Raw genomic sequence first — 26,411 nt, forward strand, 5'->3', positions numbered from 1 at the left:
CTGAGACAAGTTCATACCGTACTAAGAAATAAAACCTTTATCCAATTTTGGAGGAAGAGGAACAAAAGGATGAGCATTGTACCTGCAAACAAACAGTATATTTACATAAAGAATAAAGAATATGGATCCTTGGTAATAGTTCATGCCCATATGGTCGAGGTATACGCTGTAGTCAGCAAGCCGTAGTGATCTATGACTGCATTTTGCATAAGATCATGTAGCTTGGTGAACTTCCCACGTAGACACCATTAGTACATGCCCCAGTACTTCATCGGAAATGATGCGCAAACAAAACAAAACAATGCTGAAAAGATCCCGATACAGATAAACAAACGATTGTACTCACAAATCAACCAAGTATTTGATAGCCTAACATAATTTTCTTGTCAAAGAAAATGTCATCTTGTCTTTGTTTTGGTAAGGAAGGATGCATCCTTGGTTAAAGACAGGTTTGGATTGTTGATGTCGATTGGTTTGGTGTGATTGGTAAATGGTCATTTGTGTGAGTAGTTTGTCAATGTTTGTTTTGCATCTGATTGGATGAATATGTACAAGGTGTTGTCATGTTTGTGTGTGATTTTTGATGGGTTTTTCGATGTTTTTGGATTTTGTGAGTCATTTTTGAATGTTTTTGTATTTTGCGAGACATTTTTGAATGTTTTTGTATTTTCTTCAGGACATTTTCTGAATGTTTTTGTATTTTCTTGATGATTGCTTGAATGAAGAGCGTAATGATATATAAGACAATGTAGAATCCACTTCCATTACGAGGGTAAGGGTATTGCCCCCAGTTTGTAGACCTGACTATGAAAAGGTGAAATGCTAGATGTATGTGTGCATGAATGTGATCGCAACGAGCCTGAAAGATATTGGAGCCATTGCCTTTACGAGTGGCGCCTGTTTGCCAGGTTTTCACCATCGTACTTACCCAAGGTGCCACCGGAGTGGTTGTTCAACGTTTGGATGCATGATTTTTCTTTACTTTTGTGAATGTTTTTGTATTTTCTTCAGGACATTTTCTGAATGTTTTTGGTATTTTCTGATGTGCAGTGGAGCCTGATGCTCTGTACACCTTAGGTATAAAACCTTTTGAGGTGCATGCTGTTGATTGGATCTGCGAGCGGTTCTCCTTCTGATGTAGCCAACTGATATGCCCCGGACCCAAATACAGCAGTGACAACATATGGGCCCAACCAGTTTGATTCAAACTTGCCTTGATGTTCTCTGTTTGGTTGGTTGCGAGGATTTTCTCGAAGAACAAGATCACCTACCTCAAATGTACGAGATCTAACTCGGTGATTGTAGTTTCTACTCATGCGCTGCTGATAGGCTTTGAGGTGATTGTATGCAACTTGTCGCTTCTCATCAAGTAACTCTAAGTCCTGAAGGCGTGAGACTTTGTATGCTTCATCATCGATGAGATTATGCAAGGAAACTCGTAATGATGGTATCTCAACCTCAATAGGTAAGATAGCTTCAACACCATAGACCAATGAATAAGGAGTTGCACCTGTAGGGGTTCGAATGCTAGTTCGATATGCCCATAATGCTGGATTCAATTGAACATGCCAATCACGACCGGCATCATTGACTGTCTTCTTTAGGATTCTCAATATGTTTTTATTGGATGCTTCAGCCTGACCATTGCCTTGTGGGTAATAGGGGGTGGAAAAGCGATGTTGGATATGAAATTTCTCACAAAGCTCACAGACATCCTAATTTTTGAAAGGAAGATCATTATCTGTGATGATGGACATGGGTACACCATACCGGCAGATGATGTAGTTGAGGATGAATGAGGCGATCTGCTTGCCGGTGACTTGGGTAAGTGGAACAGCTTCGATCCACTTTGTGAAATATTCGGTAGCGGTAATAATGAATTTATGGCCATTGGATGAAGATGGATGAATCTTACCCACAAGGTCAAGGCCCCATTGACAAAAAGGCCATGGTGTTGTGATTGGTTGCAGTTCCTGTGCTGGTGCATGTATCAGGTCACCGTGAACTTGACATTTCTTGCATTTCCTGACAAAGTAGTAGGAATCCTTTTCCATAGATGGCCAATAGTATCCAGCTCGCATGATCTTCTTGGCTAGTGATGGACCACTTGAGTGAGTCCCGCAAATTCCTTCATGTACCTCTTCCAAAGCCTTTGTTATCTCATCTTGTTCCAGACATCAAAGGAGAGTACCATCAAGACTATGTCGGTATAGGGTTTCAGCAATAATGGTATATCGAGCAGTTTGGCGAATGAAGGTTTTTCGTTGGTTATTTGATTGGTTAGGAGGAAGGGTGTGATCGCGGAGATAGGTGTAGAACTCACCGTACCATGGGGATTCAGAACCGACAAGGCGACATATCATCTCAGATTCAGGGATATCATAAGCGGGGATCCAAAGCTGTTCTACCAAGAACTCGTAGCGTGTTGAATTCTGTGGAAGATCTAGTAGAGATGCGATGGTAGCCATGGCATCAGCAGCTCGATTCTGATCTCTTGGTATCTGCTCAAAAGTAATAGTAGTGAATGATGTCTTTAGAGTGTCCACCATTTGCTTATATGGCATGAGTTTATCATCCTTGGTTTGATATTCATCTGTTGCTTGTCGAATGACTAGTTGGGAGTCGCCATATACTTGTAGTTCTTGTAATTTCCATTGTACGGCTAGCCTGAGTCCTGTGATCAAAGCCTCATACTCTGCTATGTTGTTTGTGCATGGAAATGTGAGCCTGTAAGACTTCGGGATGCTATCACCTTGAGGTGTGATAAACAGAATGCCTGCCCCCGAGCCGTGCCTAGTGTATGAACCATCAAAATATAGCTTCCATGGTTGTACTTCTGTGAGCATGAATATCTCTTCATCTGGAAAATTGGAAATGAGGGGATGATCGCCTATGAGTGGTGCATCGGCCAACTGATCTGCAATAACTTGACCTTTGATAGCTTTACGGTCCACATACTCGATGTCAAATTCACTTAGAATCATTACCCATTTGGCTAAGCGACCTGTCAATGCTGCTTTGCTGAGTAAGTACTTGAGTGGATCAATCTTTGCAATGAGTTATACCTTGTGTGTTAATAGATAGTGCCTCAGTTTAGTGGCTGCCAAGATTACTGCTAGGCAAGCTCGCTCAATAGGTGTGTAATTGAGTTCATAGCCCACCAGTGTGCGAGAGATGTAGTAAATAGCACACTCTTTTCCTTCTGCATTATGTTGTGCCAGTAGTACACCCAATGCTGTACTTGTTGCTGAGATATAGAGCAATAATGGTCTACTTGGATCTGGTGGCATCAACAATGGTGGATTCATGAGATAGTCTTTAAGCGCCTGAAATGCTTGCTGGCATCTGTCATCCCACTGAAAGGGGATGTTCTTGTGTAGCAAGTGTGTGAATGGGTGACACTTATCGGCCAATTGTGCAATGAATCTGCGGATAGATTGAAGCCGTCCTTGTAGTGTCCTTAGCTAACTGATATTCTTTGGAGGTGGCATGTCCATGATTGCCTTAACCTTTGCTGGATCGACCTCAATACCTTTGCTTGAGACAATGTATCCTAGAAGCTTCCCGGAGGTCACTCCGAAGACACATTTCTTTGGGTTGAGTCGAACATGGTACTGTTCCAGTCTATCAAAGATTTTATCTAAGATGTGAAGATGTCCTTCTCTAGTAAGTGATTTTGCTAGTAAATCATCCACATAATCTTCCATTATAGTATGCATCATGTCATGGAAGATGGTGGTCATTGCTCTTTGATAGGTCGCTCCTGCATTCTTTAGACCAAAAGGCATTACATTCCAGCAGTATGTGCCCCATGGACATGTGAAGGCTGTCTTATGTTGGTCCTCTGGTGCGATCTTTATTTGATTGTATCCCGAAAAGCCATCCATGAGTGAAAGCATGGCATGTCCTGCTGTCAGATCCACTATGATGTCGATATTTGGTAGAGGGAAGTCATCCTTAGGACATGCCTTATTTAGATCTCGGAAGTCTGTACAAATGCGGATGCCCCCTTTTGGTTTGCCAACTGGTACAATGTTGGAGATCCATTCTGCATAATCAATTGGTCTAATGAAACCAACATCCAGGAGTTTCTTGAGTTCGGTTTTGACTAGCACTGCAATCTGGGGATGCATCTTACGAAGCTTCTGCTTGATAGGTTTGGCTCCTTTTGCTACTGTGAGATGATGCATAACTAAATCCGGATCGAGCCCAGGCATGTCTGCATATGACCATGCAAAGTTGATCTGACGCTTCTGGAAGAACTCTATAAATTGAGGCTGTTCCTCTGGAGTGAGAAGAGATGCCAGATGTATGATATGAGGGTTTTCAGGAGTCCCCACATTGTATTCTTTAGTCTCCTCAATGAGAATCGTCGATCGTTCCTGTTGTGTACTAGCAGGGAGAATGTCAAACCCTTCATCCTCAGGCGCCTCAGAGAGGTTTTCACCATTGGATACACTCTTTCTTTTTACTTTTGTCGGATCAAACAGTGCCACAGTGTGGTTTTCACTAGAAGATCCATGTTTTATTGTTATATTTTTGCAGCTGAAGGGTTCGGCATCCGCCCCGAAGTATGCTGCGCTATTAAGTTCAATGGCGAATCCAGCTTTGTGATCCCCGCTTGGTAGATTATCCCTTAATTCCAAAAAGTCAATGATAGCCTCATCGTTTTGGAAGAGGTCAAGACATGGGGGATTTGGTTGGTTCCATTCAATGAGTTCAGGGTGGATAATGGGCATTACCTCATCGATTAAGTTAAGTGCGGGAGATGTATCAGTGAGGGTTAAGACGTTATGGTGAAGGTAGTTGATGGTACTTTCCCTGTCAGAATCAGGCGTAGGATGAGACGTAGGGTCTGTGGAAGATGTTTCCAGCTCAGGTACCCAAGTGGTCTTTATCTGTGCTTCTCCGTAAACAGGAATGTCTTTGCGTGGCGGAGGTGGTGATGTGTCTTCCTCATCTGAAGTGTTAAGTTGCACAGAATCGAATTCCCACTCATGTGAGTCGGTCTCTGAATCACTTTCCAGCATTCGATTGCTATACCATACTGGGATGTCTTTGGAGTTAAATACTGCAGGCGTGATTGGTTTATGTACTTTTGTGGTGATCGGTGCTGCAGGAACCGTGATGGGGTTTAAAGGATTTGTTACAGGAAGTATCGGTCGTGTTGCCTCAGTGGCTTCTGCAGGAACTGCTGGGGCCATAGATACTGCTGCGGATTCTGATACAGTTGTTGCTGCTATTGGTGTTATTGATGGGATTACTGGTGCGATTGGTGGTATGTTTGGCACTGATGATGGTTGCGGTGAAGTTATGAGCCTCGATGGGGCAGTGGCAATATTGCTGGATGGTGCTTTGATTATGAAAGGCGTCCTTTTTATAGCAGGTGGGCAAAATGGTTTGCTGGGTTTGCCTTTGAATCTGAGTTTAGGCAGGACTTCTTTTTCAAAGCCTAGGCCTGTATTACCTTTGGGCTTGAACTCTGGCAGTAGTGGTTCGTGTCGTCCTTGTTTGCAAGATCCCCAAGCACTCTGACCATCATACCCCATTCTTTGCATAATGAGGAGGCCTTTGCCATATTGTTCCGTAGGAAGTGTAACTTGCGGTTTGTCAGTGGTGATGGGATCTTTATAGATCCAGTCCGCTAGGTCCTCATCTTGTGTCTCTTCCTCTTGACTCTTTCCAAGGATGAAAGGCGTTAAGGCACATGATGGCGTGATTAGTGGTTGCTGGAGTAACTGATGTGGTTTACCATGTGTTCTAGGAGAAGTGGGCATTTGTCCCACACAAAAGAGTTGACTCAAGTTGTATTCTCCAGGACCTTCCTCTGCTACTTTCATTTTAAGCTTTTCTTGCTTGGGTATAGGGGTGTTTGAACTGGCAAGAGAGGCGGGATTTACATATGATGTGGAGGAAATGGCTTCCCTATTATTAGGAACAGTAATCTCTGGTTGATGGCTAATATTATGGCAAAATGCAAAAGGATTTGCATCGCCCAGGATTGTGATCTCTGTACCGTTATGTGGGAACTTGATACATTGATGGTAGGTAGATGGAACAGCTTGCATGGCATGTATCCAAGGTCTCCTTAATAATAGATTATATGGCAGAGGAAGGTCCAGAACCTGACAAATTATGTGCTTTACCACGGGGCCCACTCGGATTGGTAGTACCACAGCTCCTTTGGATGAACGCTCTGCATCATCATAGGCCTTGATGGTGATCTTCTTGCGAGGATCCACTGATTCTACTGCATAGCCCAATGCTGTGACCAACTGTAGTGTACAAATGTTTAGGCCTGCTCCATTATCAATCAAGACTCGCTTGATCCTGTGTTGGTTGACAAAGCCTTCAATGTGGAGTGAGGCGTTATGAGGTTGCTGGAAGGAAGAGTTGTCACTTTCAGAAAAAGTGAGACAGGGTGATGACTTTAGACTTCCAACCATGGCTTGAAATTGGTCCGTGTTTAAGTTTGCAGGGACTGACGCCTCTTGGAGTGCTTGATCCAAGATTGTTTTATGAGAGGGTGACAGACGCAATAGTTCCAAGATGGATATAAGTGCAGGGGTTTTGTCTAATTGTTCCACAAGATTGTACTGCTTTGGGACGGAGGTGGTGCCTTGTGGAGCTGCCTTTATGGTGACCTTGCCACGACGTGTAACAACATTGCAATTTGAGGTGGGATTTTTGAAGGTGATAGTTGCAATTTGTTCACTAGCATCATACAGGTGATTGACAGTGTAATTATACGCAGCTTGTGTATAATCAGTGGTATCAGGACCTCGTCTGGACGTGGAAGGACCCCTTTGATCTTGCGATGGAAGTGGATTCTTGAACATCTGATGATCATTATTGGTCGTTTTCGGATCATGTCCTTCAATTTCAATTTCTCCTCGGTCAATAAGATCCTGAATGAGATCTTTCAATCGGTGACAATTACTTGTCTTGTGTCCTCTTCCTTGATGGAATTCACAATGTTCAGTATCTCTCCACCATGCCGGTTTGACTTGAGGCTCATAATTTGATAACTTAGGTAAAGTGATCAAATTCTGAGAAATGAGTTGTTGCATCACTGTTTCAATGGGTTCCCCTAAGGGAGTGTATGTGCGTTTTTGTTTTTGTGGACGAAGTCTTGGTTCATCATGATATGTGATGCGACCTTGATTAAGAGGAACATTTGTGTTATTTTGAGATGGAGGATTTTGTCCTGCAAACCGAACCACAGGTTGTGCATTTTGGACAGTCCGAGCATCCACAACCCCATCGTTGACGATATTTTTATTCTTGTTCCAGAAGTTTGGTTTGTCACTATTGAAGCGCGGGCGAGGACCATCTTTTGGTTCATTAAAGATTTTGATGAGCCCTTTCTTGATGAGTGCCCTTTCACATTTTATACCCTTGGTGATCATATCGTTAAAGGAGTCTGTATCTTTGACATCCAGGTGAAATTCCATTTCTTCGTTTAAGTTGGAAATGAAAATTTCCACTAGTTCTCGTTCAGGTAACTGAAGAGAACGTCTGCTAGACATTTGGCGCCATCGTTGCAGGAATACTGAGAATAATTCACCTGGTTTTTGTTTGGTGTTGCATAGATCAGCCATGGTGATGTCACGTTCAATATTATAAGAGTAATGAGATAGGAACTTCTGGATGAGTTCCTCAAATGTTCTTATGCCACCTGGTAGTCGGGAAAACCATGATATGGTTGTTCCTCCCAAGCTTTGGGGAAAAAGGCGCATTAAGTATGTGTCTTCATATGCAACTTCGAGACAAGCGGAATGAAATTCTCGGACATGATCGCGGGGATCTCCCTTTCCTCTATATTTTTCGAATTTTGGTGTTTCGAACCCGCGTGGAAAGGGTGGCATATAAATATTCCTGTCAAATGGATAGGGACAGATGTCGTTAAGTGAGAATTGATTGGTTTTAACACCACTATGAAGTTGCTGGGCGAGATTCTCAACTTGTTGCCGCAACATCTCTATTTCGTTAGGAGGAGGAGGTGGTGGGTTACCTCGAGGGATGTTATATCTGATGTGGTCTCTACGCCTTTCCTCCTCATGGCGACTTTGTCTTTCTGATGCTTGTCTTAATTGGGCAAGATCAAAGTCTGAGGGGAGTTTGGCTCCTTCTTGAGCGAGTCTTAAAAAGTGAGCATCCGCATTGCTCCTTAATATTTCATCAAATAATCTGTTAAAATGAGGGTTATGCTGAACCCTTTCGATTGTTGAAGGAGTGGGAGTACTTGGGTTTTCGTCATTCACATTTCCTCCCAGTGCTTCTTGAAATTCATTGAGGTTGTCCTCTTCTTCCTCAATTTCTATTTCTCGCTGCCTTGATCGTGATCGGGTTTGAGCCATTTTGTTTGCAAGTTTGTTTTGAAGTTGATTGAAGACGATGATGAGTGGTGATGAAATGCAAGATTGATTGGTTGGTGATTTGTGTTGTATGGGGATCTCTAGCACTTTCAAGGTAGATGTAACCGAAATTCCTTCGTTGAATTGCTTGTTTGTTTTGATGAGTTTGGATGTGATAAGGTGTAGAGAAATCTGAGATGTGTTACAGATTTAACTACCTAGCAATGAGAGGATTCACTCATGAACTAGTTTTAACCTGCGTAGATGTGTCTCTTAGGATGAGCTTATCCTAGATGTAGAAACAATCTAAAAAGTGATGTGATGTGTTTTGATTTCAAGCAATATCTAAAAGAGAATCTTGGGACAAGAACCTCTTAATGTTTTGAGAGTTTTGGGATGGATTGATGATGGAGTGATGATGTATGAGTGAGATGATGGATGTTTTTGTTTTCAACTTCAATCTTTCAATAAAAACTTTGTGTCACAAATGGGACAAACTCTATCTCTTCCCTTTCGGGCGTTGGTGGCACTTCTCGAGCTGTGTTGTAGGTGATGCAGATGTTTGGGAAGAAGTTGGGATCAATCTTTCCTCCTTGATTTTTGTGATAACTCAGAGCTCTATATTGCATAAAAGCTCTGCGGTTTAATGATTCAGAATCAAATTCGTTTGTTTTACCTTGAAGGTATAGACGCATGCGATGTAGAAAGACTCTATGTGAGACAAAGATTTGTCTATTGTGATAGAAGAATTTCCTCCTTTTGATTAATGCCTTTGAGCTCAATGATCTTCTTTTCAAGGTAATATTCTGATGACCCTTCCTCTTTCGCAAGATGTGAAGAATGGTCATAAAAGTTGTGACTCTGTGTTGTTTGCACTTTGTTTTTGATGTTTTTGGTTGTGTTTGACAGATGTTGGATGAGTACTTTGTTTTTGAAAGTGATTTTCTGATTTTTCTTTGACAAGAAAACAAAGCAAGCACACAAACACAAGATTGTAGCCTTAAAGGCACAAATGAGTATGGGTCTAGATCAACCCAATCCTTGGACTTGTTTTTGACCCTTCCTTTAGATGTATTTTAAGGTGTAATTCCAAAGCCTGATGTCGGCTCAATTTGCTCTAGGTCTGTAAAACGAACACACTTCAAACACTCTTTATCCCTAAGGTCAAATGGCCAGTTGTGATAAATTTAGCCCACATCTTGATATTTCTTCGACTTTGGTACTACATACCTTATGAATCCCGTCGTGGCAGGTAAGGATGTGATATACTAAGTCTTGCGCGAGCAGAACAAATAGATGATCCCTATGATGGGGGAGTCACCACTTTTATCAAGCCACAAGTGACTTTTCAAAAAGCTATGTTTCTACTCAAGGAAATATGTATGGTGAGTATCTTGGGAGCAAAACCATCTATGCTCTTGCACTAAATTATACCTCAAATATCCTCAATCAATAGAACAGGTGGGCTACTACTTAAAAGTGTTTATTCATGTTCGATGGTTTTGGACATAAGTTCATTCTGCAGTGACTCACTTAAGAGCCTTGTAACTGGTGGTGGGGCCCATTTGTCCTTTCGGCCAGTTACACTGTAGGAACAGCTATACCCAAGGCTACAGCTTTCGCTCTCACCTGATTTCTATAGCGGCTCGAAGGATTTACCGCTCGAGGTCGTTCCCAAGAGTATCGATCCCTTGGCAGGCCTCTCTTAAAAAATAAAATTTTGAGTGTTACTAACACTTTTCTCTTGCACCTAGGACCACGAGAGCCAAGGGAGAGGATAGTGTGTGTTAGAAGTAGGTCCACTCGACTGACTTTTGTGCACAAGCGTGCCAAACACGAAATTCACTTGTTCTTTTTAATCCAACATTTGCAAAGATGATCTAACTATTTGGAGATGTTGCTCCAACAGCCATGGTGTTCATTTTTAGCTTCAAAGCAATATGTTTTGTAATCTAGAATTGAGAAATCCTGGTCAACTTAATGAAAAACACGATTGCATGAAGGAAAATTTGTTTTTGCCAAAAATGAAGACAAGTGGATTGTTCTTTTTACTGCACCAAAATTTTGAAGTGTGGATTGTGATTTTTAAGTCCCAATTGATGCAAGAAATAAAGTTTGTTTGGTTGATTTTAAGCACCAAAACAAAATGTATCCCTAACTAGAAAACAATGAAACTATTTTTTTTTTGTGTTTTTAAGTTCTTTTTAAGCACTAAATGAAAATTTTTTTTGTGATTTTTGTTGTGTTGTTTTAACCTGCACAAAGAAAAGAAACAAGTTAATAAAATCGATGCTCAAAGGGGGGCTTCCACAAGCCTAATTTTTGATTTTTTTCGGTTACAAGTCCCTTTGGTCGACACTCTGTCGCAATAGCGCTATTCTGTGTTTTTTTTACAGAAGCGCTAATTAATACGAAAGCGCTAGTCTGCGTGAGCAGAAGCGCTAATTTACACAGTAGCGCTTAAATAAAAGAAAATCCCGAGAATACAAAAGCGCTAGAATGGAGTCAAAAGCGCTGAAACGGTGACAATAGCGCTGGAATGTTGTTAATAGCGCTGAAACATTTTCAATAGCGCTACTTTAGGGTCAATAGCGCTAAAAGAAATTTTTCAATAGCGCTAAAACGCGTTCAATAGCGCCGAAGCGCGACCTGTGTGGCAATTTCAACAAGAAAAATGTTAATTTCAAAAAAATCAATCAGAAGGTTGCGTGTTCGATTCACGTCGGGTTCACCAAATGATGCCCTCCTAAATGGCACAATTGTTAGTCCAAGATCAATCAACATAAAACACACAAGATGTTAGAGTTAATCAATCTAAAAACCAAAGACAATGAAGGCATTCCAAAGGAGACACTAAAAACATGCTAAATATATCTAACTAAAAAAAGTAAGACAATGAGATATCTCCAACTATCTCTTAACATGATATTAGTTCTTTCTCCCTTGTTCCTCTCTTCTCCAAGTTCCAAAATAGTGTAGCTCTCAGCAGCTTTTTGCACTATGGATGCTTATGGAGGATTGAGATTGTAGAATAGCTCTAAACATGAAATGAAAAGCTATTTTAATGCTAAAATGATGTATTTTACCAAAAGACAAGATTTAGTTTGTTTATGCTAAAATGCTCTCTAAAATGGCTATAGTCTAAATGCATACAAGTTTTCAGGATCTGGATTATGAAGGAATGGGCTCTATTTATAGGAAAAATGGAGCAATGGATGGCCAGGATTGAAAGGTTTAATCAAGGGTCAAGCTTGAAAGTTGGGGATCCATGTGCACAATTTGCACCAATGACATGGTGACAAGTGTCAACATAAGATTGGGTTGAGAGAAGAGGTTGGAGGCATTAAAGGCCTGAGAAGACTTCATGGTTATCTAAAGGCTAAGGGTCAAGCCTAAATTAGGATTACCCACTGGATTAGGAGTTAATCCAAGGATAAACCTTTGTGCAAATGATTAAGAGATAATCATGGTCAATGTATTAAATGCTTGATGAGACCTTTGTGGTTGGATAGAGGTTGAGTCAAACAAATGTTTTAACCATGTGGGAGGGTTTGAGTTAACCATTAATGGTTATTGGAGACTTTGGGGATTAAGTGGTTGAAAGTTGGAAGCCTTTAATGGTTTTCAAAGACTTTGGGGTTTTTGGTGGTTGAAGGTTGAAAACCTTCAATGGTTATCCAAGACTTTGGGCCATTTGAGAAGTGACTCCATTTTGCTTAGGAATGTGACAATATTTAGGGGATGGATTAGGTTAATTAGGAAGGGGTTAGAAGAATCTAGAAGGGGATTAGATTTTGCAAGTGGATTTGGTGGGTGAGGGAAAATAGGATTTTATTTAAAATAAAAATTCATTTATTTCAATAAATGTGTGCAAGTTGCATTTGTAGGAAAATGCAAGTGGGGGGGTTTTAAAATGATTTAAATAAATGTTAATTTATTTAAAAGAGGAAAAGGGGGATTTAATTAAATAAATTGATTTTATTTATTTAATTGATTTGAATTGGATTTAATGAATTAATTAAAATAAATTGAATAATTTATTTAATTAATAGAAGAATGTTTGGGGATGAATTAATTAAATATTAATTTAATTAACTGATGGTTAGTGGATTTTTAATCAAATAAATACGAAATATTCATTTAATTAAAATGGACAGATTTATGTGACTACAATATGAACTTCTTGTCGATAATAGAAATAGACATTAGGATTATTAAGGATAACTAAAGGTTGATAAAACTCAAATTCAAGACCAATAAGATTGATATTTTTAGGTAGTTGGCTATTTAAATCCATCTCAATACAAACTCTTGAATGCTCTCAAAGGATGGAGAACTTATCAGAATTATTCTTACACCATATAACCTAACCCAATTCGGTGACTATTTCTCTCAAGAAAGGTTTAAAATCCAAATAAATATGGGAGATCCGCCCTCATAGGGATCATGACTTAGAAAGACCTTCAAGATGAAAATCCAATGTCCAAGCTTGCATGTAACAAATGTATCCACAAATTATCCATGTTCTGTATTAGAGTACAACCTAAGCATATTTAGGATTTTTAAATGTACAAGAGGCATGTTCTTCTTAAGAGGAGTCCCAACTAAATCTATTTTTTGCAAATGGAAAAGACTTAATTGGGAAATAGGGGATGGGAATATAGAGTTTTGATTCTCATTTATTGCTTGTATTTAGAGAATATTATTGATGGGTATTTATAGGCTATAATATTTTTCTACTTTTTTATTTTATTTTTATATTAAAATATAAGATTCATAAATGATATTTTTTTAGATTGTAGTAATTGGGGAGCTCCCCATAAAAACTTCATTGCATACGGTAAATTTTGTTCATGTGACCAATGATGTTGGCAATGTTGGTTATTCTAACTAATTATCCAAAAATTCCTAAGAATTAGCCATGTTCTATCAATAGATCTTCGAGTTAGTGGCCAACTAATGAGATTTCAATCAAAGTTTGAATGATATCCTACTCTTTAGGCTCTACTAAATCTAGGTGAGTGAACCTTGCAATATTAAAAAATTCAAAATAAATTCACAAATATAGAACATAAATAGATGGATCCCAATGAAAATATACAAAGGAAAATAGAATTATCACAAAATATGGCTGCAATCCTGGTTTATCACCATCAATTCAACAATTGGGAATAAATTATAAACCTAATTCTACTCCTACAATAGAAATGTAAAATGATTTTAATTTTTACTTGATGTTTTTGAAACAAATATTGACTATCAAATAGATCAATGCCTAAATCCTAGGGTATGGAGTCTAGTGGAAAATATTGCACACATTCATACACATTACTAATTCAAGTCACTAGACTTTATCATTAATGCCTTACATAAATGAATCCACTCATATGACTACAAAATTCTACTTACAGATCTGAATTGTAATTCTCAATTTCATAGTTAAATGCATATAGAATTTTAATTCCCCCATTAAGAGAAACCAATATAAGCATAACACAAATACATAAACTTTGTAATGTCAAATCAAAATATGCTTGATATTATTGATCTATACAAAAAAGAGAGTACAATGTAGAGACAATTTTGTAATCCATTCATTATGTTCAAAATGATTGAAACAATTTCATGAAAGTATACAATCTCTACAACTTTGTTCTATAACTCTTTAATTAGACACTCTCCTATTTGTTTGACAAATACCATATTTTAGAACCTATACAAAATGGTCTTGAATCCTCTTTTATAAGCACAAGGGATCAAAACAAGCTCCACACCATTTGTACATGTCAAAATTTTACTAGACAAAATTCATAACAAAATAATATTCTTTAAGTCATCTTTACACTGCATATGAGACAAAAACTATTTTCTTCAAATTTGGAGGGTGATGTAGCTATTGAAGCATCTTGAGCATTTTGGTGCTGAGTTGGCTCCTTTGAATTGTAGTGTTGACATGGAGAAAATGAACTAAAATAATTGAAAGAAACAAACAAAGGGCACCAGGAACAGAAAGGGAAGAAAGTTGAAATGAACCAGGAGCAGTGGAATAAGGGTATGGAGGAAAAAGTGGAGAAGCTGGAAGCTCATATTGGTAATCTGGAGGAAGGAAAAATAGCTATGAAAAACTTTCTGGTAATGATTCTAGATATCCTTACCTTTGTGACTAAGAATTTAGAGGAAATTACCAAGTTCCTTGATGGCTCCAGCACCTCCAAACCTATCATGGACCTAGATATTGATGAGGATGCTATTGAGGCAGGGATAGTGGAAAGTGCTCTTGGTGGTACGACAAAAAGAACAAGGGCGAGCATGAAAAAAGATGCGGTGGCCTCTTCCAAGGATATCCCTAAGCTTAGGGATAATATTCAAGATTTGCAAGGGATTAGCAAAAATTTGGCTAATGCCCTAAAAAACATTAAGTAATTTGTCTTCTATCTTTTTTCTGTTATGGTTGGATGTTGCTAGTTTTGTTGGGCTTTTTTGATGACTTTTGCCCAAAACCGTGTTGCTTTTTTGGCAGTTTGCCTTTTCATGTTTCTTAATGCTATTATCTTTTAAGGATCTTTTGTAAAAAGTTTCAGGATCCCTTAAAAACCTTCTTTTCCCATTATAAAAAACAAACAAAGGGCACCAAAATCCGACGACAATTAAAAATGCAAATTTGATTATGCCTTTTTTCCTTTGTGCTTCAATAGATACCCATGATCTTCATGATTTGGAATGGTTCTACACATTATCAAAGCAATGAGTCAAATTGTATCTTCTTTTCCATTACACTTTATTCATTCTGAAGGAGTAGCATATTGTTGTTGTCACTACATGATTGAAATCTCCGATGGTCAGTGATATCCATGTAGCTGTTGGACCCGAGTAGGAGTCTCTTTACATTTTTTTTTGTCTAGGATGACCTTTGTATTTGCTATGAACTTCTTATATCCCATTTCAATGGCAATCACTTTGTCTAGAGCAACATGCAAAATTGGCATTTGTAACTTCTTGCCATCATTAATTGTTAACATAATGATAATGTAGACACCTAAAACTGTCTCACACTTGAATACATCCATTTTACTAATAATTCCTCTTTATTTATTAAATAATATTAATTATTTAATTAATCTAACTTTATTCTTCTATTAACATTATTCTTCCATTTCAAATTCATAATTTGATTTCCCTCTATTTCATAATCAATTAAGCTTTAATCATTTTCCTCTTAATATTAATTAAATAATTAATTAAATTATTTACTTTAATTAAATAATCTTTATTATTTAATTAAGTCAATTTCTACTATATTCTCGTAATTAAATAATTTCTCCAAATTGTTTAACTAACTAGTGATGTCCTCTCAATTAAATAATTTTCCTAATTTATTTTTTATTTGTCTCCCATTTTGAATTAATTTCATTTCCCTCCAAATTCAAATTAACTTCATTTCCCTCTCATTTCAATTTCAATTTCATGTTTTCTAAAACCCAAATTTCCCTTTTAATGCAATTTCACTTCAATTTCCTACATCACATGTTGCAAATCCTTAATTGCCATTGACTCTCAATTCCCACTTGTGAGTCAACAATCACCTTTTTCTAGCTAACTAGTCAATCCTCTCTTTTCAAAAACACCTTTTTTTGACTAATCAATCAATTCTCATAATTGGTCAATCAAATCAGTTATCAAGTCAGTTAGATGAGTGAAATTCTGAATCAAAATCAGTTACATTGAGTAATCATCTCCCACCAACTTGTCTCATACATCCTCAACCATTGATCAACTCTATTTTCAAATTGATCTCGATCGTCAATTCAAATCCATAAAATCTATAAAATTAACATTAATCCTCAATCATTGCAACCACAATATTTGAACTCTTACACTTATATTCTATAGGATTAATGCAACTTTGAGAGCCACTCTCAAAATACCATAAACAAGAAAGATAAGGACAATGGAGGCTAGATGCATGGAATTGGCAATGGAGTTTGGTTTTCTTTTATTAGTATCATTTGATTGTTGATTTTTTTATGCATTCCTTTATTGTTTTAAAATTAAGAATTTTGTGATAGAATTGGGTTTCATGGTTGCCTAATTGATCTATTGCATATGTTTTCCCTCAAATTTTCAGTGCATACAAATAGGAATACACATCTCAAACTCATCCTTCCATTCTTCTAGACCCTTTATTTAATTCTAGTCATTGAATAAGTCATGAATTGACCAATGTTGTAGTGTGTGGAAGAAGTCAAATTTCCCTTTAATCAATTGTTCTTTACTTGTAACAAATCAGAATTCATCAATCAACATTCCTATCATTTTATCTGTTGGTTTTACCTAAGAAGAAGCATCTGATAGGAACTGTGTAGCAATAAATAGTGTTTGAAAAATGTGGAACTTCAACTACCACCTATCATACATGGGTTTCAATATGGGAAACATATCTTTGCAAACCTTGTGTAGCCTATGCAAGGGATTGATAACAATTATATACTTAATCCAATTTGTTGGTAATCTTTTGAAATCTATATCTGAGTATTGTACATGGCCTCTAAGACCTCATCTTTTTCTATTTTCCTTGATTAGAGCAATTGCTCCTCCAATGACTCTATTCTCCCTACATAATCTCTAATCTTTTTTTTATTAGTTTTTGAAGTGTTACCTTGAGTAACAAGGGGCTAGTAAACAATCATCTCATTTAATGGGAGTGGTCGATGATCCCCGATTCCTAAAACATTTTTTAATTGTGTATAATCTATGTGCAATTTTTTATGTGCATCATTTAGTTCCACTTGATCTTTCTTCACTCTTTCTATCTCCTTTTGTTGGTTCTCTACTCCTTGTGTGAAAATTATTGAATGTAATTCCATAGTGGCTACTTCCCAAGTTGTAGTATCTTTCAAGGTCCTCATAATTACATTTCCTCTTGTTTCAAGCACAACTTGTAGCACCTTTGGCTTGTTTGTTCCTAGGGCTTTTTCCTAGTATGTTACTAATTTTAGTTTTAGATCCCTCCCTCAAACACCTTCTTCATCAAATTCCCTATAAAATGTAGGATAATCTTGATTTCTTATTAGATCAAGTAAAAATATCTCTTCCAAGTCCCAATTCAGAACTAGTAGCGTGCCAATCTCCTTGACCATTTTCCTTGCTTCATCTAGGCTTACAATATTTTTAAAATCCATTTAATTGAAAGTATAGGTAGTCATTTCTTCATGCTAAGATTTTTCTAGCCCTAACTTGTTTGTCTCCACCTTCCCTTCATATTATTTCATCTTCTTCTTTAACCGAAAATCCATGAATTCTAGACTTTTGATAAAGTCATCTTCCGCCATGAATTGTGCAGATGCAATCATTCACTCATCATTAACTAGCTCAATGGGAGTAGGTTTATGTATGTCCACCCTATCTTGTGGCACATTTGTAGTAACATCCTCCCTTGGAGGTGAGCTTAGAGGTTGATCAACCTCTTCTTCAAAACCCATGTGGCACATAGTTTGTACATCTTCCTCTATGTCTCCCATTTTCTCTATTTCTTCATATGGAACTAAGGGAGGTTTTGCCTCAGTCCTCTGCCTCTTTGGAAGTTTTTCCTAAGGTGGGCTTGGTTGATCTTCACATGTTGTTTGATCATTAGGCTCAACAATTCTTATGTCTTTTGCTTTCAATTCCTCCAATCTTGAAGGCACATATTCTAGCCTTTCTTTTGTTGTTGGATCCTTCTCATATATTCTTTCAAAATTATCAATCATGTGAGGCTTATTCTCTTGACCCTATTTTTTCCTATAGCACAAAACTAGGGAAGCCTGGTTCCCTTTCCTTCCATTTCATTTCCAATATCAACAATATTTTCTATTTCTTCCTTATTTTTAGCGCTTTTGAGATTGTAGGGAAAATTTTAATTACATCCTCTTCATAATATATTTCATGGAAATAATTTTACCTTTTATATGTTCATGCCCTAAATTATGAATGTACCCTTCAAGATCAAAAGGCCTCAACTTCCCACATCTCAAATTCTACCTAGTTTTTAAATGATCATGAGCTTCTTCCAAGGTATCACATCCAATTGAAAGGTCATATAATTTAATGCACTATATGGGTACCTTTTCCCTGTTTCTCCACAAGTTCCATATCCACCCACATGATTTTTTACATAAATTTCAAGAAAGCTAATCTAGGAAACTATTCTTGGTAACATATGTGGTGCTTGTAGGAACCGATATACTTTAATGATTGTAAAACCAGAGTAATAGAACCAGTCACCAAAATTATGGTTATGAATTTTCCTCAAGGCCCTTGTCATGTGGCCCCTCATCTTTTTCTCTTAAGATCTATTTGATCTTTGATGACAATCTATCAAATAATAATCCACAACAATTCATTATATTAGTCACAAAGAATTCATGAAATACAACAAAGTTAGAATTTAGGCACTGCGAATCCCACACATGAGTCCAATATTGTACTGGTTGTGACTTGCCAAACTTATCAATAGTCTCTAGCCTCATCTTTTTATCCCATTCTACTTTGTTCTAGTACAAAATTATACAATATAATAGAGAGTAATATTTGAAATTTATTACCCTAGCTTTGTCCCTTACTATCGAGAATCCCTCATATATCTTTGTATAAATGTATTTTGCAAAGTCATATTCTATATTAACCTCAGGATTTTGAATCCTCGTAGCCATCATCATCATACTTAGGCATTTTAGTTTCAACATCTATTCTCAAAATTTGGCACAAGGCATAGTAGGTTTTGACAAAATAGCTCTCAAAGGCTATGAGCTCAAAAGGTTCCTACTCAAGAAATGAAATTTGGTCCTTTATACTTTTGTATAGCTTCTTCCTGTATCTAGGAACCTCATCACTTCTTTGGATTTTATTGTGCATTTTGTATTCTTCCTCAAAATTTTCTAAAGCTAATTTCTGTTATGGTTTGTTTTTTGAGATCAAAGCAATTGATTATAGATGTAATACTTACATCCACTAAAATTAATCCATTCAATCTTCTGATAGATTTTGATATAGGATTGAATTGCCTTACCAAAACCCTAACCAAGTCAACATCCACAAATATATCTAGAAAAATCAGTCTACCTATATTAAAGTACCAAGGGTTTGATATAGGGATGGGTTTATCCTTATTCTTATAGAAGTATGAGAATAATTCCCACCTTGAGATGTGAATCTTTACATCCTAGAAATTCTTGCAATTATCCTTACAAATGATCCTAGCTTTGTTTTCTATTACAAATTCTAGAAAATATCTAATGTCCTAGTGAAGTCTCCTATGTTATTTCCTTGTTTTATTTTAGTATAAGAGGTTTCACTCTTCCATGCAAAGGATTCACTTTTCCTAGGCATTTTGGACTATTCTATTTTGATACAACTAGGATTCTTGCTCCCAATTACTCAAATATTTCAAGCATATTAATAACAAAGAAAACAAAAGAACCAACATTTTTCACCTATTACACTCACTGTGAGAGAAGAAATGACTTACTGGTTTAAATTTTGTTTGAAAACCATTGTTGGATGTTGGAAGTTGCCTTGGTCATTGTAGAGCTACCTTGCTTGAATTCCTTGAATGTAAAGTGATTGAAGAGGCCCATTGATTCTAAATTTATTAGCCTTAAACTGCAACTACTTTGAGTCTTTTCACATTAAATTTAAAATCAATCAAGGCTTCTTTTGAATTGGATAGTCGTGCCTCATTTTAAATCTCCATCATTGATCTATATATAGTAGATGATTGTGATCAATTTTATTTTTATTCTACTTGGTGATTTGGCTAATTATTCCTCTATGGGAGTCCTTTATTATGTCTTTATTCTTCTCACAAGTCTGTAGGCTATTCGAGTCCCACACATGTTTCCTTGTGGGACTACGGGGACGTTGCTCTTCACTTTTGAGTCGATCCCACTAAATGAATGGATTTATCATATGTTCCCCTATCCTACCATCCCACAAGGGCACGAGGAATGACTTTCCTTTGTTTACCTCGGGCCCACCCTCCTTCATATGTCATTATCTCACTAGCCCACATCTTTCTTGTTGATGATGTCATGACCCTCACATCATTTTGGAATCTCTTCTAGTTGGTCACTTAACTATCTATCTCTATCCCATGAGTTTCTCCTAACTATCTTTGTTACCCTTCAAGCTTACAAGGAAACCTTTTATGTTTAGTCATTAACTGTCTCCTGTTATCCCATAGTATTCCTTCAAACATTTCACTCAATCTATGGGGACTTTGGGAAACCTCCCACGGTTATATCTCTTTGAATTCCAATTCTTACTCTCCCATCTTGCAAGGCTAAGAGCTGCTTAAGGCCAACCTCGTAGGAATGCGGGTGTGACTTCTTCTTCATAAAGACTTCAACACTACATGCACATGGGGGCTTTCCTGCCATCCCATGGGGGTACAATCCTAGACCACTTGATCATTACGAGGATGTGGGGAGGCCATGAATTAATTAATTTTATTTATCATGTGAAAAGATTTGCATCATTAGAAAATCAAGGTTGAGGAGACCATGAAAAATATTGAACAAGGAATATTAGGCCACAATAAATAATTAGCTAGTTTAAATAATAAAGGCCTAATATATGGGGTTGATTTACCAATGATATAAAACTACATAATTCACATATTAAAAGGGATTTACTATGAGAACTAGTCTACTAAGAATTATAACATTATGGTTCTTAAGCACAAAAGATAAAATCTTTAGGGTTTTATGACTTTGTTAAAATTTTAACGTACCCTAATGGCTCTCAAAGGTCATATTTAGGCATACCAATTTCATGAACATCATAATATTTTGACAATCCCAACAATGGATCCAGTTGGGGATAATTGATCTACTAATAAATGCAAGGATCCAGATGCAACTCCAGGGAGTAGACCAAACTAAACAAGACACAAAACTAGAACAAGAAACTTAGAAATATATACACATATGTACACCTAAACTACTATGCATGGAAACAAGATTTATGCAAATCTAAGTGTTTCAAGAATTTTCCATGCACTAACAATCCCAAAACTTCACCATTCATACTTTGTAAGCAATACAAATCTTCACCATTTTTATCTATAATCACATATGGATCCAACCACAAGGCCCGAAACTTCCCAAGTTTTTCTTTCTCTTGATTCCTAACATTCCACATCAGGACCAAGTCATCCACTTTAAACTTCATGTCAATAGATTTATTATCAAAAAAATACTTGGTTTGATGTTTTGACTTTGCATTCTCCTTTTGAGATTCAGATCTTATTCCATGTAATTCAACTAGTTGTATTCTCCTCTATTTTATAGGTTCAGTTATATATATGTATTCTTGAATAAACTTGTATATAGGCAACAAGTTATTTAATGGTAACTTTGTTTGAGTATGATACACTAGCTCAAAAGGTGATTTGCTAGTAGCCTTTCTAACTACCATTCTATCAGCCCACAATGCCAACCTTAACTTTGAATCCCAAGCTTTTTAATTTTTCTCTAGCATTCTCTTGATGATATTCATTACACTCTTATTGTTGGAATTAGCCTGACCATTTCATTGTGGGTTATATGGTGATGAGTATGATATGTTTATGCCATATGAATCACAAAATTTTATGAACTCTTTAGATATAAAACACATGGCATTATCCATGATCAACCTAATAGAAACCCCAAACATAGTTAATATATTATCTATCAAAAAATTTATGACAACTTTGTGTTGGGAAAATGGTGTCTCAACCTTGCATTTACATGAGGTTACTATTTATTGTAAGTTTCATTTTAGTAGAAAATGGTGTGAAATTATCCCTAGATCTTCTAGTTGGCTAGATAAGCATTCTCGTAAAGTTTCATCACAAGATCACAACTAGTTTTGAAGATATTAAAGTTTTCATTTTGGAGGGGTCCAATGAAAGGTTTAAACTTAACTTTGAGGACTTTAGAGGACCTGAAATTCCCTAAAAAGTGGGCATAAATGACATAGCGGTTTATGAGGTGATAGAGCACTTTGCTAGCTTTTCAATGCTTCAAACAGTTCGTCAATCGGACACACGGTTCACAAGTTATGGCCTCTGGAAGTTTGTACTCCTGAAATAGGAAACATAATTTGTATTGGACACATAAATGAGTTGTAAAAGGGAGGTGCATGTGTTGATGTGTGTTTTAACACGTCATAGGGCATCTAAATTACAGATAAGGTCAGCTATAATTTATTGGGTGGCTTCAACCCATGGTTTTGTAATACCGTTTGACGGTTTCTTGTATTGTATGTCCTATATATGAGGTGCATGAGATAGAGGTTGTGTGTAAGATTGTAGAATTCACAAAGATACTGAGAAGGGGGGGGGGGTGAATCAGTATCTAACTAGTATATGGATTTTCTAAACTTATTAAATGAATTGCATGCCAAAACAATGTACCGGTAAACCAAAAATAATGTAGTAAATAAGATCAGTAAACACAACATAGAAAGCACACCATAACACAATATTTTTAAGGAGGAAACCCAATGTGGGAAAAACCTCGATGGGATTTGTGACCCACAATATTCGCTCAGTGGCCAATAAGTGAATATTACTGATACAATAGGGGCCTGCACATGCAGGAAGGCCAACTGCCTAAAGCTCACTGCTTAAATACAAAAGGGAAGTCTCACTGACTTACAAAAGTGGATTATGTAAATCCAATGTCTTGTACTACTTAAGTTTAGCATTTGCTATGCCAGATTCAATACCGGTTTAAGCTCTTGCAATAATCATAAACCTTAATCCATAATTTGCCTTAATATTTGCGCATATTATCCATCTTGCATATTTCCTACCATTGTTCTACAAGATCTCATACTTATATATGAGCCTTATTACAATACGCCTTGTCGGCTTACAAAAAGATTTTACAATTAAATACAAAATACAATAAACAAAAATCCTGTCAGCCAGGGTGCCGGTAAACATCTTTGCCGCTGCCACTGCCGGTGTCTGTTGGTGCCATAGGATTGTAAGGTTGCCATCAATGAAAATAACTTCAATCACCTACAATTTCTCATTGGAGTGTGCATTTTCCAACAATATCCCCCTTTGGCATTGATGGAAACACTCATGAGAAAAATCCAAAAAGTATATCCAAAAGTGTTGTCCAAAACTATCTTACCAAAACTGTCAAAACTGTGTGCTCCCCCTGAGCAGATGATCTCTTCTATCATACATTTTTCTCATCCTTATTCCTTTTTCTCATCCTCTACTACTCCCCCTTTGGCATCAATGACAAAGGTTGTCATTCAATGTCAATTGAGTGTAGTTCCTATTATGATCCCTGTAACTGATGGGTTACAAAAGCAACATTCAGACTGTTGTAGAATCTTTCACTGTCCTTTAGTGCTACTTTAGTCCTCTACATTGTACCAATGAGTAAGTGCATTTTCTCTTCCGGTGTCTTAAGTCTTGGAACAAGAGCCTCAAAAATCTCTTTTCTCAAAGAGATGAGGATACCTAGTTTAAGACCTAGTCTGCACTTCACTTCCTTTGCCTTAAATCTTAATCTGTCTTTATCTTTTACAATTTTTTCAATTTTCTCTTCAAAGCCGGTAATTTCCTGTTCTACTACCGATATTGAATCTGATGAACCTATTAAATTATCAGCAATGTCATTGATTTCCTTTTGAGCTTTGTTGATCTGTTTATCTATATCCTCTATCAAAATGTTTGTTTTACATGTATCTCTATACAATTTCTTGAAGTCTAAAATTGTCTTTCCTAGTACCGGTAATAATGTATCCTTTTGTTCCTTATTCTTCTTGACTATCTCCTCAAAGAATTTTTCCTTCTCTTTATTCATTTTCTCTCTGAAAGTTTCCTCATTGATTTGATCAATTTTTAGAAGATTGCCGGTTATATACTTAGACAATGTGTCTAATTGGCCTAAGGAATCTTTATTCTCCATGTTGCACTTGGGTTCAATCATCTTCAAAATTGGTATGGTATCATCAATAGCCTTATATGCTAGTGCATTACAATCTGTTATTTTCTTGATTGAATCTAATAATTCCTCTATCACATTAGTTGGTCTAAATTCAGTTATGGAGGTTCCGAATGACTATCCAACTACCTTCACAATTTGTAATCCGCCAGTGGTAGTAATAGCTTTGCTTTCCTCTTTCTCTGGAGGGTCAGTTTGTATCTGCATTTCAACTACCAAAGGTTTAGGTTTTTCAGTTGTAGCCGGTGGCACTGTCTCTATATGTACATGTGAATGAACCTGTTGCTCTACCCGTTTCTCTGTGCTCTCTGCTTGTTTCTTTGATGGTACCTCTGATGATTTTATAGTGGTATCCACTACCGGTTTTTCTGTTTGTATCTTAGTACTGTCTACTATCGATTGTGTGTGTAAAAAGTGGACTTGTATCTGTATCTGGAATACACAACACTTCAATTAAGTCATTACATGTATGGTTAGATAGATATAAGCATGAATATGAAAACCATAACAAATCGACCCATTTCCTTCTAAAATATGCAAGTATAAGATTGCTCTCAGATTTGTATAAGCAATTCAGTGACTAGACAACACCAAGACAAAGGATTTAATCTATATGAGCATGATATTAAGCTAGATGGATGCAATATTAATCTAACAAGATTTAAGCAATAACTGAGATAAATGATCTAAATATGTATGCAATAACTAATATGTGAATATCTAAATGCACAAATATCAATGAACCTAGAGCAAAAACAACATGATAACAATATATTCTCCAGGATTTTTGAATGAGAGATGAGAGCTTGAATTTATAGAAAATTCAGAAAGAAACCAAAGGCTGAGATCAAATGATGATGAGCAGTCAAGATTTTCCAAGAGGAAGCACAATCCAGGTGAATTGATGTGATTGGATGCTTTTCTCAGTTTTAAAGGAAATTGAACTAAAATTAAGATAAAATCAGAAAAAACTAATTTATTCTCTATTTCATTCAATTTTAATATTTAATTGTTTTAATTGCTTTCTCTGAGATTATTTATCAATTTTTAATTTGTTTTTCAAGATTACCTCCAATTGATTTCTTTTCTCAATTTTTAATTCTTCTTGGTCAATTAATTCCTTTTTTGATTTATTTCCTTTTTTGAAGATTTGTGCTCATAATTTCCAATTCCTTTTTCTTGATTTGTTTCCTTTTTTGAAGATTTATGGCAAATTGATTTATTTAATTAAATATGCTAGGATATTTAATAAGATAAATAAGATGATTGTTTGAAATGATTTACTTGGAATGATCAATTAATTAACTAAATATTTAATTAATATTGAGTGATTGATTTTGCCATGTGACATTTGATGTTTAAAAAGTTAATTGTGTGCTCAAGATTGATTTAATTGCCTTTGGTTAGGACCTTGGTGATGTTGTTGATATTAGGGGCTCATGGTTTAGATGACCATTTTTAGGGTATTACATTTTCCCCTCTTTGAATTAATGTGCGAGCAACACATTGGTTCAAAGAAAATTTGATGTTTAGGAGATAGCAGTTCTGAACTTGATTGATCACGAACTAGATGAAAGCGAGGTGTTAGCTTGATTCGAAGCGACGAAGTTGAATGAAGTCTGATTAAAGAGATACCATTCTTGAACTTGATTGAACTTAGGAACGATAGAAAACAAAAGATACTGAACTTGAACTTGATTGATCAAGAAGCGGATCTTAATGATCTAGAACTTGATTGATCTAGACATAGTGAGTGATGATAAAAATTAATCTTGAACTTGATTGATCAAGACACGATGAGTGAAGATAAACTGTCTAGCTTGATCGAAAGCGACGAATACTAAACACCTGCTTAGATTGAGTGTGATCAAAGATACTCTTTAAACCCTTGATTGAGTTTAAACGAATAATCAGCTTGATGAAAAGCGATGAAACTGATATGCCCCTAGCGATTGATTCGATTCAGATGATCGAGAGATCTCAACTTGATATAAAGCGATGAAGTTGAGATGCCCCTTAGCAATAAGGGTTTGATTGATTTTCTCTAGTTGAAAAAGATGTTTTA

The sequence above is a fragment of the Cryptomeria japonica genome, chromosome 10 (genome assembly GCF_030272615.1).
Source record: "Cryptomeria japonica chromosome 10, Sugi_1.0, whole genome shotgun sequence".
Lineage (NCBI taxonomy): Eukaryota > Viridiplantae > Streptophyta > Pinopsida > Cupressales > Cupressaceae > Cryptomeria > Cryptomeria japonica.